A 17,003-nucleotide genomic window follows, 5' to 3' on the forward strand; every position below is an offset into this window, starting at 1 on the left:
TGCCCTGAACTCCATGGTCCTTCACGTGTTTATCCAGTTTTTTTTTTAGATTATGAAAACAGGTAGTCCTCTTTCATTTTCATTTAGTAATGCATGCATTAAGAAATGATACAATACAGTTTTCCCATTACATTCAATCTCTGCTGTTCCACTTCAACCACTCCTGTGGTAGCGAGTTCCTCTTCACTAAATTTCTTATGGGATTTATTAAAATCCATCTGAACTTCCTCTTCCACAATTCTTCCCATAAATAGAGGTACATGCCTCACCCCTGCACACAATTAAATCCATCATTGATCTTAAATTCCTACATTTAATCACCCTAATGTCTATCCAGATGAAAATACACAACCTGTCCTGTCTTCCCTGTAAGTTTCATCCTCTTAATAATGGTCTGACATTCAGGAACTTTCCCTGTAATTTAACCGGTGGTTCTGTTTTGGTTGTGTTTGTGAGTTACCGTGGGAGTGGGAATTTTCAACACCTTGTCATGACTTGGATGAAATTCATGATGTGGACAGTAAGTCCAAGTCTAATCAGATTTATGTTTGATTTATTTCAGGAGGAAGCTCGTCGGAACAGGAGGTAGGACATACTCTTTATTGAAAATCGGTATAGTTCAAACTAGCAGTTTATAACAAGTAGTTTAATATTTACAGGATTAATGATGATGTCCAGGAATTGTCAGTGACAGATGAGGCCCAACCGTTTGAAAAATTCGATTACCCCAATTTGTTAAACACAGTGCTGAGAGAAACACTTGATGCCGTTGATCGAGGTAAAACTTACAAAGATTCATTTCTCCTTGTTTAATTAAATTCCAATTTGAAGTGAGAATTGTCTGTAATTTGGTTGTGGGGGTGGGTTGGGAACGAGTGAAGGGATAGGACTGATGGTAAAAATGCAAAGATATCATGCAGTCAGACTGTCAGATAGGGCGGACAGGTACAAGGACAAAATTGCAGCCAGCAGGGTGAGTATCAGTGCATTAGGGATGCAGAATTGAAAGGGTTGCAGATACACTATATAAAGTGTTATATCTCAATCATGGAGTGTGAGAAATAAGGTGGATGATCTTGCTGCACTATCACAGATTGTCAGGTATGATGTTGTGGCCATCACTGAATCGTGGCTGAAGGATGGTTGTAGTTGGGAGCTGAATGTCCAAGGTTACACAATGTTTCGGTGGTATAGGAAGGTAGACAGAGGGGTTGGTGTGGCTCTGCTGGTAAATCGGTAGAAAGATGTGACATAGGATTGGAAGATATTGAATCCTTGTGGGTTGAGTTAAGGAACAGCAAAAGTAAAAATGATACTGATGACAGTCACATACAGGATCCCAACAGTAGCTGGATGTGGACCACAGATTACAACTGGAAATAGAAAAGGCTGATGAAAAGGACAATGTTATAATAGTCATGGGAGATTTCAACATGCAGGACAATTGGGAAAATCAGGTTGGTAATGGATCTCAAGAGAGTGAATTTGTTGAATGCTGTGTGATGTTTCATCGAGCAGATTGTCATTGAGCCTACTCGGGGAACAGCTCTACTGGGTTGGGTGTTATGTATTGAACCGGAGGTGATTAGGTAAAAGAACCTTAGGAGAGAATGCTCACAACATGACTGAGTTCAACCTGAAATTTGATCAGCAGAAAGTAATGTTTGACGTTGTAGTAATCAGTGGATAAAATAAATACAGTGGTCTGAGAAAGGAGTTGGCCAAAGTATATTTGTCAGAAATGGTGTCAGTTTCTGGCAAAATGAGGAAGGTGAAGGATAGACGTATTCCAAAAACAAATAAATACTCAAATGGCAAAATGGCTGACAAGTGAAGACAAGCTAATGTAAATGCAAAAGAGTGGGCACACAACAAAGTAAAAATTAATAGGAGCCAGAGAATTGGGAAGCTTTTAAATACCTACAGAGAGGAACTGAAAGAATGATTGGGAGGGGAAAAATGAAATATTAAATTGAATTGAACTGACTATTACTTGCATTCTTCATATGAACGAGCAGTAAAATTCTTTACGTTATGTCTCCGTCTCAATGTGCCATTTACAGTGTCCGTGCTGGGTTGAGCGTCGAGCTAGCAACGCGGCCTCATAAGAATAAGAAAGCCGGCTTAAAAAACACCATCATGACAGCATCCCAATGACTCCACTCGGAGTTAAGGGTTTTCTCCTTGTTCTCTTCATGATAAACTATATGTAGAACATGCTTGTCAATATAACGTAGAAATACAGTTACCTCAGCATGAGTTAAGCAGGCTGATGGCCGGGTGGAAGGAATTGTCCCTGGACCCTGTTGGGGTTTCTATGCTATTGTACCATTTCCCCGATGGTAGCAACTGGTACAGTTTGTGGTTGGGGTGACTCGGGTCTCCAATGATCCTTCGGGCCCTTTTTACACACCTGTCTTTATAAAACAAGTGAGCAAACAATATCATAATGTTTTTCAAGTATTGTAAAAAATAAAATAGAGATGAGAGTGGATATAGGACCACTAGAAAATAAGGTCGAAGATATAATAACGGGGAACAAAAAGATGGCAGATGAACTAAATGAGTATTTTCATCAGTCTTCACTGTGCAAGACAGTAGCACTGTGTCAGGTGTTGAAGAGTGCGAGGGAAGAGAAGTGAGTGCAGTTACTGTTACAGGGGAGAAGGTGCTCAAAAAGGTTCATAATTCACTCAGACCAGATGAACTGCACCCTAGTGTTCTGAAAGATGTAGCGGTAGACATTGTGGAGGCATTTGAAATGATCTTTCAAAAATCATTGGGCTCTGGCATGGTGCTAGAGGACTGGAAAACAGTAAATATCACTCAGCTCTATAAGTAAGGAGGAAGGCAGCAGAAAGGAAATTATAGACCAGTTAGCCTCACCTCTGTGGTTGGGAAGACATTAGTGTCAATTGTTACATATGAGGTTATGGAATACTAGGTGACACTGGACATGATAGGACAAGTCAGCATCATTTCCTTCAGGTAATATCTTGCCTGGCAAACCTGTTGAAATTCTTTGAGGAGATTACACGTAGGGTAGATAAAGGGGTTGTGGTGCATATTGTATATTTGGACTTTCAGAAGCCTTTGACAAGGTTGAACACATGAGGCTACTTACCAAGTTAAGAGCCCACGGTGTTCCAGAAATGTTATTGGTATGGTCAGAGCATTGGCTGCTTGGTAGGATATACAATGCTGGAAAATTCATGGTCATGTACTTTGGTAGTAGACATAATATGCAGATTATTTTAAATGGGGAGAAAATCCAAAAATCTGAGATGCAAATGGACCTGGGAGTCCTTCTGCAGAACACCCGAAAGGTTAACTTGCAGGTAGAGTCAGTTGTGGGAAAGGTAAATCCATTGTTTCAGTTCATGGGGTTTAGAATACAAGAGCAGGGATGTGATGCTGAGGATTTATAAGGCACTGGTGAGGCCTCACCCTGAGTATTGTGAACAATTTTGGGCTCCTCATCTAAGAAAAGATGTGCTGGTATCATTGAGGGTTCAGAGGAGGTTCACAAGGATGGTTCCGGGAATGAAAGGGTTATCATATGAGGAATAGTTGATAGCTCTGTGCTTGTACTCACCGGAATTTAGAAAGATGAGGGGGGAATCTCATTTTAACCTTTTGAATGTTGAAAGGCCAAGACAGAGAAGATGTGGAAAAGATGTTTCCCATGGTGGGGGAGTCTAGGACAAGAGGGCACAGCCTCACGATAAAGGCGTGTCTATTTAGAAACAGAGTTTGAACACAGTATCAAACGTTGTGGGGAGATGGCCAGGGAGTGGGGCTGAGGAGAGAAAAAGGATCAGCCATGATTGAATGGTGGAGCAGACTCGATGGGCCAAATGGTCTAATTCTGCTCCTATATCTTATGGTCTTATGGTTATCAAACCACTGCATTGAAGCATTGTGAGAATGAGCCCAGACACACCAACCAGCATTGACATTTTTCAAGATTTCATTTCCGGAGAAGCACACATAGCATAACCGGCGTGGCAAAACTCCCCCACAGACATACACAAGAGGAATTGGCAGATTGTAGTCAGAGTCTCAGCAATGTATGTTGTTATTTCCCTCAGTAACCTGGAAACTATTCTCTTCAGACACGGCAATTTACTTATTTAAACAACTCACACATGTCACACATTGTCAGCACACACCAGACATGTGATGACACACTGTGACATACAAATATTTCAATGTGCACACTCTCCCTCAATGTGTACACACAAACACACTGATATTTACCACAATCAACACACACACACACATAATATCAGAGTGTGACACACGGTCAAAGAGACAGGCACAAATTCCCATTTAGGAATGAAATCTGTGCTCCTTACCCAGTCTTTCTGAGGCACTGAGCTGCCCTCTGACGTGACGTCAAATCAACAGTTCACAGACAGACTCCAGGGTGAGATTCCTCAGGATGATGGTCTAGGAGGGGTTTGATGGATGTTTAACCAACGGCCCACTTCATCCATCTGCAAGACTAAGATGTCTTCCTGAGCATGTCCCGTTTGTGTGTGTTTGCCCATATCCCTCTAACCATTTCCTATCTATGTACCTGTCCAAGTTTTTTTCACGCAGAGAGTGGTGAGTGCGCGGAATGGGCTGCCAGTAGTGGTGGTGCAGGCGGAAACGACAGGGTCTTTTGAGAGACTCTTGAATGGCTACATGGAGCTTAGAAAAATAGAGGGCCATGGGTAAAGCCTAGGTAGTTCTAAGGTAGGGACATGTTCAGCACAGCGTTGTGGGCCGAAGGGCCTGTATTGTGCTGTAGGTTTTCTATGTTTCTATTTTTCCTCATATTCGGGGAAGCGGAAATGCAGAGAATACCCCCAGTGTGGTCTGTAATCGACATCAAAGACCTTGCTTAAGTTCCTGTGGACAGTGTCGAATAGGCTGATGAATACAGGACTGAAGGTGTTATATTTGAATGCTCCAGCATACGGAATAAGGTAGATGATGTTGTAGCACAGGTAGAGATTGGCAGGTATAACTTTGTTGGCGTCACTGAGTTGTGGCTGAAAGGAGATCCTGGTTGAAGTCCAACATCCAAGGATACACCTTGTATTCAAAGGACAGGCAGGTAGGCAGAGGGGATGGGGATTGTCTGTTGTTAAAAAAATGAAATGAAATCCTTAGAGAGAGGTGACATAGGATTGGAAGATGTTGAGTCATTGTGGGTGGAGTTAAACAACTGCAAGGGTAAAAAGACCCTGATGGTAATTATATACAGACCTCTAGATAGTAGCCAGGGTCGAAATGGGATACAAATCACACCAGGAGATGGAAAAAGGGCACGGTGAAGGTCGGAATGGGGGGATTCAACATGCATGTAGATTGGGAAAATCATGTTGGTGCTAAATTCCAGGAGAGGAAATTTGTAGAATGCCCCCAAGATGGCTTTTTAGAGCAGATTGTGGTTGAGCCCGATGGGAGAAAAGCAATCCTGGAGTAGGATTTTTATAATGAACCAGATATGATTTGGGAGTTTAAGGTAAAAGAATTGTTAGGAAGCAGTGATCATAAAATGATAGAATTCACGCCAGAGTTTGACAGGGAGATAAAGTCAGATGTATCATGAGGTGTAAAGGGAGATGAGTCAGAGAGGAGCAGTTAGTTGCAGAAGCTTGAGGGAGTTGCTGGGCAAAGTAGATTGGAAAAGGAGACAAGCAGGGATAATTGCAGAACAATAAAGACTGGAGTTGACGGTTTGGGATGAAACCCTGCATCAGAATCCGTGTTGTTTAAGGGTCCCTGCAAATACTTCCCCTGTCCTAATGAGGGGCTGCGGGTGATGGGGTTGTGGGGAAGGGGACAAAGGGATCCCCATCTCCATCTTTGTCCCCCTCCAGCTACTCGTTACGTCTATGCACACAGTTTGCCCACAGGCTTTGCATCCCTCCCTCACCTGGCTCTGGTTCAATCTGCCATTCATCTCTCCCCTACTGGTTCCTGTTATCACTCCCTTTACTGTCTCGAACCTTCACACTCCCCACTCACAAATGAATGTTAACATTGAATGAAGGGCCTGTTCCTGTGCTGTACTGTTCTATGTTCTCTGTTCCCTGTTCCCTGTTCAGAAGAATGAGACGAGATCTCAGGGAAGCACAAAATTCTTTCAGGAGTCAACTGGCAGCAAGGATGCAGCCAGGATGTTTCCCTGTCTGAGGAGTCAAGGGTCAGGGGTCACTGTCTGTTTGGAATTCTCAGCACCCGTCGGGGGAAGGGGTTTGGGGGTTCTTATCCATTCAGTTCACAGAGCCATCGCCGTACAGCATTGAAATGTGCCCTTTGACCCATCACCTCTGTGCTGACCTATTTACCCATCTACATTCATCGCATTGGTCAGCATTAGGTCAGTCTCCTTCTGTGCCTTGCCTATTGAAGTGTCTGTCCAAGTGTCTCTTAAACACAGAGGACTGGAGGCCTGTGACCTGCAGAGGTCGGTGCTGGGGCCGCGGTTGTTTGTCAATCATATTAATGATTTGGATGATAATGTAGGTGACATAATTAGTAGGTTTATGGGTGACACTAAAATTCATGGTACAGTGGACAGGGAAGAGAGTTAAAGCAACACTCACAACATACTGGAGGAACTCAGCAGGTCGGGCAGCATCCGTGGAAAAGATCGGTTCACGTTTCAGGCCGAAACCTTTCGTCAGGATGTAGAGGGAAGGGGCAGAGGCCCAATAAAGAAGGTGGGGGGGGGGCGGGTGGGAAGGAGAAGGCTGGTAGGCTCCAGGTGAAAAATCAGTAATGGAAAAGATAAAGTGGAAGGGGAAGAGGGTTATCTCTGTTTACAGCGGGCCCTTGGTCAACTGCAGAGATGGGTACAGGGAGAATGTTTTAAAATAGATCTTGGCAGGTACGTGGATAAGAAAGGTGAAAGGAATAATGGACAAATGGGACTAGCTCATTAAAGGAAGCTGGTCGGCACGAACAAGTTGGGCCGAAGAAACTCTGTGACCTCCTGATAATCCAGTCACCCAGCCCCTGCCCATCTTAATCCATCCCTATCCCGCTCTAGTTTCTGCTGTTTATCTCCCCTATGTATTTCCGTTCTTGAGGGAAGATGTCGACCTGAAATGTAGACTGCCCATCTCTCTCCACACCTCCTGCCTGACCCGCTCGGTTCCTCCAGCATTTTGTGTCTGTTCGATCGGGAAATCTCTGCTCTCCGTCCAGCGGGAACGCTTGGGGAGACATTAGTTGTCCATCCACTTTCGTTGGGTCAAACCTCGGGAAAGGTTCCTGTCGGCCATCCGACCGCGCCTGAGGCCAAGCGGCCTTTCCACTGGTCCCCGGGGCCGCGCTGCCCGAGTCTCCCCCTGATCCCCGGGGCAGCGCTGCCCGAGTCTCCCCCCGATCCCCGGGGCCGCGCTGCCCGAGTCTCCCCCCCGATCCCCGGGGACTCTCTAATTCTCTGCTTCTCCCCCCAGTCTCTGTCACCCTGGATGTGGAAACGGCGAGTCCGTATCTCGAGGTGTCTGAGGATCGGAAGAGTGTGAGACGGACCGGGACCTGGAGTGATCTCCCTGACACCGGGAAGAGATTCACAAACTGGTCTTGTGTGTTGGGATCGGAGGGATTCACATCGGGGAGACATTACTGGGAGGTGGAGGTGACGGGGAATCGGTTCTGGTGTCTGGGAGTCGCCGCAGAGTCTGTGGAGAGGAAGAGACGGGTCAGTCTGAGTCCGGAGACCGGATTCTGGGTCATCGGGCGGTTTGGTGACGAGTTACATCGGGATTGTGACGAGTTCGATGACGAGTTCCTCTCCCCCGAGTCCCGTCTCCCTGCCGGTCCCATCCCCGGGAGGGTGGGAGTTTATCTCAGTTACGAGTCCGGGACAGTTTCATTTTACAACGCGGAGACCAAGTCCCATCTCCACACCTTCACTGGGAATAAATTCACGGGGAAACTTTATCCTTTCTTCCGGACTCGGAATGTAAACCAGTGGTTGAGAATCTGCTCCGGTTCCGCTCCGGGTTTGTAAACGGATCGGGTCCCGGGACCGGCGTCAGCAGTAAAGTCCCTGTAAATATAAATGTGCGGAGAGTGAAATAAACACGAGATGAGAATTATCGATCCGTTAATTTTAACTCGTTCACCGCATCCGACAACTGAACAGAAACGCCGCGGATTCAGCAGCAGCCGCGGGGCGGCGGGTCCTGAGCTCCCCCGGGTCCTAAAGTCCACCCGCACTTAGACAGGTTCAATGGGACGAGTGGGGGCAGTGCTGACTGGGAGGGTCAGGGGGGTCAGGGTGAATCTTGGTCAGACCATAACACACAGGAGCAGAATTAGGCCGTTCAGCCCATCGACTCCACCCCGCCATTCCATCATGGCTGATCCCGGATCCTACTCAACCCCATACTCCTGCCTTCTCTCCATGTATTTTGATGGCCTGATCGATCGGGAAATGATCAACCTCCGCCTTAAATATACCCACAGCCTTGGCCTCCACCGCAGTCTTTGATAGAGTATTCCACAGGGTCACTACTCTCTGACTAAAAATATTCCTCCTGACCTCTGTTCAAAAGGTCTCCCCTCAATGTTGAGACTGTGTCCTCTAGTCTGGGTATCCCCACCACATGAAACAACCTCTCCACATCCACTCTATCTAGTCCGTTCAACACTCCATAGGTTTCAATGAGACTCCCCTTTCCTTTCTGAGATATGGGACACAAAACGTTGATTAAACTCCAAGTACAGCCTAACTTGTGTCTTATAAAGGCTCAGCATTATTTCCTTGCTTAAATATTCTATTCCCCTTCAGAGAAAAGCCAGCATTGCATTTCCCTTCTTTACCACAGACTCAAAATGCGAAATAACCTTCTGGGACTCTTGCAGGAGAACTCCTAAGCCCCCGGCACCTGTGAATTTTCTGTCTAGTTAAATAATACTGAGTAATATTATTCCTTGGACTAAAATGCATGATCATATATTTCCTAACACTGTATTCAATCTGCCATGTTTTTAACACTTCTTCCAATTTGTCCAAGTCCTGCTGTAATCGTATTGCTTCCTCAGCACTACCTACCCCTGCACCTATCTTTGCATCATCCACAAACTTTGCCACAAAGCCATCAATTACATTATCTAAATATTTGACAAACAACGTGGCAGTCCCAACACTGACCCCTGAGGAACACCACCAGTCACTGGCAGCCAACTTGAAAAAGCCCTATTTATTCCTACTCGCTGCCTCCTGCCTGTCAGCCATTCCTCTGTCCATGCCAGTATCTTTCCTGTAATGCCATAGGATTTTATAGTGTTCAGCAGCCTCGTGTGTGCTACCTTATCAAAGGGCTTCTGAAAATCCAAGTAAATGATATCCACTGCCTCTCATTCATCCACCCTCCTCTTCACTTCCTCAAAGACCTCTGAAGGTCTGTTAGGCACGGTTTTCTTTCACAGAAATCATACTGACATTGACTTATTTTATCATTAGTCTCCAAATACCTTGAAAACTCCTCCTCAGAAAAAGGACTACAATACTATCCCAACCACTGCGGTTCGGCTAACTGAGCTATTATTTCCTTTCTTTTGCCTTTCTCCCTTCTTAAAGAGTGCAATTCTCTATTTTCCAGTCCTCCAGGACCATGCAGGAATCAAGTGATTCTTGAAAGATCGTGACCAATGCATTCGTTATCTCTTCAACATCCCTCAGGACTCTGGGATGTAGTCCATCTGGTCCAGATGACTCATCCACCTTAAGACCTTTGAGTTTGTCCAGCTCTTTTTCCTTTGTAATAGCAAATTCACTCAATCCTGCTGTGTCTTCCACAGTGAAAACTGTTGCAAAGTATTCATTAAGTTCATCTGCCATTTCTTTGCTCCCATTACGACCTCACCAGCATCATTTTCCAGTGGTCCAATATCAACTCTCGTCTCCCTTTCACTCCTTATTTAACTGGGACAAACATCTCTGAGTGTCCAGCTTTATATTATTGACTAGTTTGCCTCATATTTCATCTTTAACATTCTTACCGCTTTTTAGTTGCCTTTTGTTCGATTTTCAAAGAATCCAGTAATCGAGCATGCCACTCACTTTTGCTACCAGTAGTGTCATTTCTTCAGGTTTTACGTAGTCCTAAAGTTCCCTTGTCAGTCACGGGTGCCTACCACTGCCATCTAAGAACTTCTTCTGTGGGACATGTCTGTCCAGCGCGTTGCAAGCTATTCCCAGATACTTCAGCCACTTCTGCTCACCGTCATCCCACCAGTATCCTCCAATTCACCTGGGCAAGTTCCTCTCTCATGCCTCTGTAATTCCCTTTATTCCATTGCGAGACTGATACATGTGACTTTGGCTTCTCCCTTTGAAATTGCAGTATGAATTCAATTATATTAAGATCACTGCCCCTGACGGGCTCCTTTACTTTAAACTCCTGAATAAGGTCAGGGTTATTGTACAACACCCAATGAAGGATGACCTTGCCATAAGCCACTAATTCTTAACCCTTAGCTTCTGATTTGCTAAGTGGGAAGGTCTATATCCACTGTTGAACTTTTAACAGGTATTATTGCTAATCAGTCAGCCCGATCATTTCCCTCAACAGTGCGATGTACAGGGTCCATAATGTGCAGACATATGAACCAAACGTTGTATATGAAACACTGTTTGATGAGTTCTAACAGAAAATCTGACCTACTGCTAGAATGACCTGTTTAAAGTCTTATCAAAACCGAAAAGGATTCTGAACAAATTACAAATTTGCAAGGACCAATTTCCTCCACCCACTGTAAGCCCAAAAGGATGACAATGAATTATGCTTCGTTTACTGATTAGTGGCTGGTAAGTCATTTCTTTATCATTACCTACAATTCAGACACAAAGAAAGAAAGCAGCCACTCCAACATTCCCAGTTAAATTATCATTTCATCCATCTGTACAAATGATTACTGTATGATAATAACTTTCATTAATATGCGAATGAACCAGCTGACTCTCAGGAAGAACATAATCATATTGTGTTACCTAAAATCAACTGAAGTCATTGGAAAAAACAAGCTGGTGCTACGGAGAAAGCTACAGTGGGACATGTTGTATCATCCAATACACCCATATTCCCAGCTTGATAAGAACCCAGCCACCCAAAACTAAAAACATTCTTCTTGTGATCGTCCCAACAGTCCACTAGCACACCTTTAACATGATGATATTTCCTTAGCCCTCAAATTAATCCAGTATGTTAACAGCAACTTCACACTCTGTCATTGTGAGGGCAATTGTCCCATTTCAACCAGTAAACCCGAAACAGGAGACGACCTTACTGCACCACAACACAATCTTAAAGCCTGTGCTGGTATCACACCCAAACAGAATAAAGTTGAAGATGAAGCTGATCCTTAAACCACACAGCCAGAATCAAGAACAGATTGAATTAAACAAATATAAACAATCAACAAAGATTTTCATGTTGCACCATAGAATACCCACACATATCAATCATTTTACTGAAACAGTGTTTCCATGTCAGTTTATCATACATCCACATGCCTGGAAAACTTACCACTGACAATTCCTCAAGAGTTTAATCATATAACTTCAAATCATGTGCAGGTCTATTAATCTTGTTTGTAAATCAGATTACGTGTTTTAGTGACTGAAATCTTAAAATCTTCATCTATTTCCCCATTGTTTGATCTATCAATTGTAAATTGCATCCTATTTACAGTAAAATTGAAATACCTCCTCTAATCTATAAAGTTACATCATCTGCATATAGTGATTTACTCACCAGACTACCTATCTCAGAGAATATATCATTTATCATAATATTAAATAATGAAGGGCTACAAATACTGCCTTGTGGGGTCCCATTCTCTATCTCGTAGAAACACAAACATAACATGCCCACCCATTCCCGCACAGTCCGTCCAAATAAAAAACTCCTAATTTCCAAAATTTAATCAAAAGTCCTTCCTTCCATAACATATCATATGCTTTTACAATATTAAAGAATATTGCTATTACAACAGCTTTATTTATCTGTGTTTTCCTAATATCATCTTCTGAACCTAAAACTGAATCCAATGTCATTCTACCCTTCCAAAATCCACTCTGATAAAATGCTATATCACCTCTCTTTTCCAAAATGTAACTCAAGCACTCAATTACCATACATTCCATCAGTTTACATAAATGAGTAATTAACGATATAGGCCCAAAACGAGAAAGATCAGACGGGGATCTCCCAGGTTTCAGAACAGAAACAACTGCTGCCATATTCCATGAGGGACGAAGATGACCTGATCTTCAAACCCAATTCAAACTTTTAATATTTTCACGAGAGAGAATTACAATTACACATATCACCCTTCCCCGGGGCGCCTGACCTGCATGAATAATAGACTTCTTAAATTCCTACAAAGAAAACTCTACATTAATGATACTATCATTGCTACAGCTGACTTCCAACACATCAGGGTACAGTATTCACTGAGAAACATGTCCCTACATTGTTTAACTTCTTCAGTTAAATTGTCTTGATTATGAATGACAGCAAATGACCCAGCCAGTAACAAAACCGTCCCTGTTTCAGTGGCAATCATTTTGCCCTGATTAATTAACACTGGAATAGTCCGATGAGTTCAAATCCCCTCAGTTCTTTAACAACATCGCTAAACATCTGCAATTTTAATATCCCTTTCAATATTATCTCAATATGATTCCAGTGAATCACCGCCTTCCTCTGCACGGCCTGTGCCCTTTTATTCTTAATAATGTCACTCGGAGACTGATGTATCATCACATAAAAACTTACATTTCTCCCTATTTGCTTTACCAAATCTGTCAGCTCTTAGAAGTGCCTCCAGTCCCCGATATAAATCCAAACTCAAGCTGATAAAGACAAGAAGGTTGACTGACTTTCACATTAACTAATCACCGTGTGAGTTTCATTTGACCGACAGGCTTTGCTGCCAATAACAGCAGGGTTCAAAGGTGGGTCTGAGCTACGCTCGGCCGGGTGGAAATCTACCCCATGTTCAGCCCCTCCTCTTCAGCTCCATCGCCGTGGCGGAGTTCAGCGAGTGCTGCTGTCGGTGGTCGCCGGTCTCGGCGTCCACAGGGACGGGCGCGTTCCCCTTCGCGCCTCCATGAGTCTGTTTCGGCACAGAATATAATATTAATGGTAAAACTCTTGACAGAGTGGAGGGTCAGAGAGATCCCGGGGTCCGTGTCCATACGACACTCAAAGCTGCCGGGCAGGTTGGCAGTGTTGTTAAGAAGGCGTCTGGTGTGATGGATTCATCAACCGTGGGACTGAGTTCAAGAGCTGTGAGGGATGTTGAAGCTATATAAGGCCTTAGCTACACCCCACTTGGGGTACTGCGTTCACCTCTGGTCACCTCACTAGGAGGATGTGGATACTATAGACAGAGTGCAGAGGAGATTTACAATCACGTTGCTCTTGGATTGGAGAACATGCCTTATGAGAATAGATTGAGTGAAATTGGCCTTTTCCCCTTGGAGCGATGGAGGACGAGAGGTGAGTAGACAAAGCTTAACAGGATGCTGCTCGGATAAAGTGAGACTGGACAATCTCGGGATCTAGTTTCAATGGAGCAGCTGAGGCTGAGAGAGGTCTGACAGACGTTTACAGGAATGCGAGAGGAAGAGACGGAGTGGACAACCGGTATTTTGATCTCTGTGGAGGAAATGTCTAATACCAGAGGGCATGCACTTCAGGAGAAAGGGGAAAAACTACCTCATTGGTCCTTTTCGCACTGTTTATATAGTTTGTAATTTAGTGTAATTTTGAACCTTTTCTCCACACAGCTGCTGTTAACAACATTTAGAAAAGACAATAATGTTAAAAATCAGACTCAGAATGTTTAAAGGAGATGTGCATTGCAAGTTTTGTTTTTCATACCCATCGTGGTGAGTGTCTGGAGTGAATGTCAGGGGTGGTGGTGGAGGCAGATGTGATAGAGGATATTAGATACCACATGAATGTGTGTGGAGAATGGAGTGATGTGGACTTTGTGTGAGCAGAGGGATTGGTTTAGTAAGGCATGAAATGACCGGTTCAGTTTGTTCAGAACAACACAGTGAGCAGAAGGACCTGTTCAAGGACAAGTACAGCAAGTAGAGCAGGTAAACTGGGTAAAGTGTTCCCAGTCAGAGAACAGACTGTGACGTCAGCGGATATATGTCGTCATCACAGATACTTCACTGCTGGATACAATTACGTTTGTGATATTCATAAAGATGTGGTGAATTATACTGCTCAGACATCTCGTCCTAATGAGGAAATTACAATTACTGTGAAAGCTGCGGAAAGGTATCTTGGTGTAACTGCTGTTATGTGGGAAGCTGTAATTGAAGCTCTGATGGGTGCGGTATCTGTATCCCAGTCTACTTGTGAAAGTACATAATGGGATTAAAATATTGCAGTGGAATGCGAGAAGCCAGATTTATAATGTTCAAGATTTTAATAAGGTTATTTCTGATTTGTCAGATGCTCCTGAAGTTATATGTATTCAGGAAATTGGATATTTGCACATCTTAAATTTTTCATGCACGATTATATTGTTGTTCGGTGTGATGAGTTAGTTGGTAGAGCGGTTGCCAGTTTTATGAGGCAAGTAGCAGAGTGAAGAGATGCGGATGTCAATGAAATGGATGTGGGATTTGTTGTAGAGATATTTGATTCAACAGGTAGGTGAATAAAAATTGTTATTGTTTGCAACCCTTGTGGAAAACTTTCTATTGATTTCTGAGAAGGTATATGTAGTTCTCGCTCACTGAGGGTTCTATGGTGTGGGTATTTTAACGTACATGGTTCACTGTGGTGTGGACTGCGGAATGATGGTAACGGTTTATTTGAAGTAGAGTTTTTCAACTTTTCTGTCTGAATGGGTACAAGATTTCATTTTCATAGTAGTTCTGGAACTGCTACGGAATGTTGAGGAAGATGTGTATTTTTACAATGAAAGGTTATGTCACGTTATTCAGCAAACTACATTGGAAATGATTCCCTTTACAAACGGAATTGGTTGGAGAAAGGCTGTGCAACGGTCTACTGAAGAGTGTGCAGAGGCAATTAGGGAGAGAAATAAAGCGTTTAGGAAAGTGAAGAAGTATCAGCCTTCGAGTGACCTTACTATGTATAAAAGAGCAAAGGCCGTGGTGAGGAAAGTGATGAAGATTGCGATAAATGTTTTCTGGAGGTCATATTGTGATCATATTGAAAGGTATTGGCAGTTCAGCCGCCTCCAGGAAAGGATGATATGTTATTGTCTGATCAGACATACGGCTGACAAATCCCTTGAGATAATATTAAAATTTCTGAATTGTATTTGGAGGTTTGACCATCTTCCTCATGGCAAATGGTTGTAGTAGTGCCCATTATGGTAATAGAACGCTTGTGCTATATTTTGGAAAAGAGACGTGATTTTGCGTGTTATCAGAGTGGATTTCAGAAGGGTAGAATAACATTGGATTCAGTTTTATGTTTGGAAGATCATATTAGGAAAACACAGTTAAATATTGATGTTGTAATAGCAAAACATTTTGATATTGAAAAGGCTGATGATATTTATAGAAGGACCGACTATTGATTATTTTTTTGGAAATGTGTTTGAAGAGGCGATTGATTATTTTTTTTATGAGTTTTTTTTTATCAGGACCTCCTGTGCAGGTACGGGTGGGCAAGTTACATTCGGGTTCTATAAGAGAGAGATTGGGACCCCACAAGAAAGTACTTATTATTTCATACTATGATTGATAATGTTTTCTCTGAGGCAGGTTCTGGCGTGTTTAAATTACTATCCGTTGATGATGGAGGATTATGGATTTGTCATGGTTCAGTCCGTGAAGTCCGCATTTCGGTTCAAGGTTCGGTCGGTGGATTCAGGACTCCAAGTCTTCCAGCTGTCCTTTGTCTTGATTGAGCTAATCATAGGCACCCGATTCCCATCTTGTGGCTTGGAATATGAGTAGTCTTGTGATTGACGGTGTGCTGCTGGTTTGTCTTGTCAAGATCCCCTGGGAGCAACCTACTGGTGGAAGGCTGGAGCTGCCACTTGCTATCTTTAGGCCGTGTTGGGGAAACCATCCCCTCATGGAGCCTTGCTGTCAGTAGTCGGAGATGTCTTTGCGGTATGAATTTGGCCGTTTCACGGGCCAGCTGAGTGGCTGCCAGCTACTCTAAGCTAGGTAAGGATACGGCTTTTCTGTAGCCAGCTGAGGTTGCTGGCCGAACTAAGACTCAGAGCTTCTCCGGATCAGAAATGGAACTGTCTGTCGTTCTTTGGTGTTGTCTCTTCTTGTTCTCGCCTCCGTGGGGTAAGTCAGGCCATTCTGCCCTTGCCCTGCTGGGGGTCTTAACATCTCTTGTCCTCGCCTCTGTGGGGTAAGTCAGGCCGTTCTGCCATTGCCTGCGTGGGGTCTTGTCTTGTCTTGTCCTCACCTCATGGGATAAGTCAGGATATGTTGCCGTTGCCCTGAGGGGGGATCTGTCCTGTCTTGTCTTCGCCTCTGTTGGGTAAGTCCGGCCGTTCTGCCGTTACTGGACGGATGATCCTCTCCCACCTTGGTTTGGAGACGTTGAGTCCCGGCATGTCGACGTATAAGTTCTGGTTCCATGTCTATGTACTATCCTATGTCACGTTGGTGTCGTGTTAACGATGAGTCCCAGGTTTTCGAAGGATAAGTCCCGGGTCTATGTTAATGCACAGTTCCTAGTCAGTCTCTGAGTTCCAGCCTCCGAGTTAGCAGCTTCCACAAGCTCAAGATCCAAGACCACAGCCTGCAGCCAAGCTGAAGATCCCAGACCCCAGCCGGAAGCCAAGTTCAAGATCGCAGACCCCAGCCAGCAGCCAAGCTCAAGATCCAAGACCACAGCCTGCAGCCAAGCTGAAGATCCCAGACCCCAGCCGGCAGCCAAGCTCCAAGATCCCAGTCCCCAGCGGGCAGCCAAGCTCAAGATGCCAGACCCCAGCCGGCAGCCAAGCTCAAGATCCCA

General features: G+C 44.1%; 2 protein-coding genes across 2 annotated transcripts in view; one reads left to right on the forward strand and one right to left on the reverse strand.

The window, feature by feature from the left end:
- LOC140185019 (uncharacterized) overlaps nucleotides 1-17,003 on the forward strand; it is a 777,523-nt gene that overhangs the window by 196,946 nt on the left and 563,574 nt on the right. The window lies entirely within an intron of this gene.
- LOC140185475 (uncharacterized) overlaps nucleotides 1-17,003 on the reverse strand; it is a 240,726-nt gene that overhangs the window by 6,604 nt on the left and 217,119 nt on the right. The gene's annotated exons all lie outside the window — the stretch shown is intronic.

The sequence above is a fragment of the Mobula birostris genome, chromosome 20 (genome assembly GCF_030028105.1).
Source record: "Mobula birostris isolate sMobBir1 chromosome 20, sMobBir1.hap1, whole genome shotgun sequence".
Taxonomy (NCBI): domain Eukaryota; kingdom Metazoa; phylum Chordata; class Chondrichthyes; order Myliobatiformes; family Myliobatidae; genus Mobula; species Mobula birostris.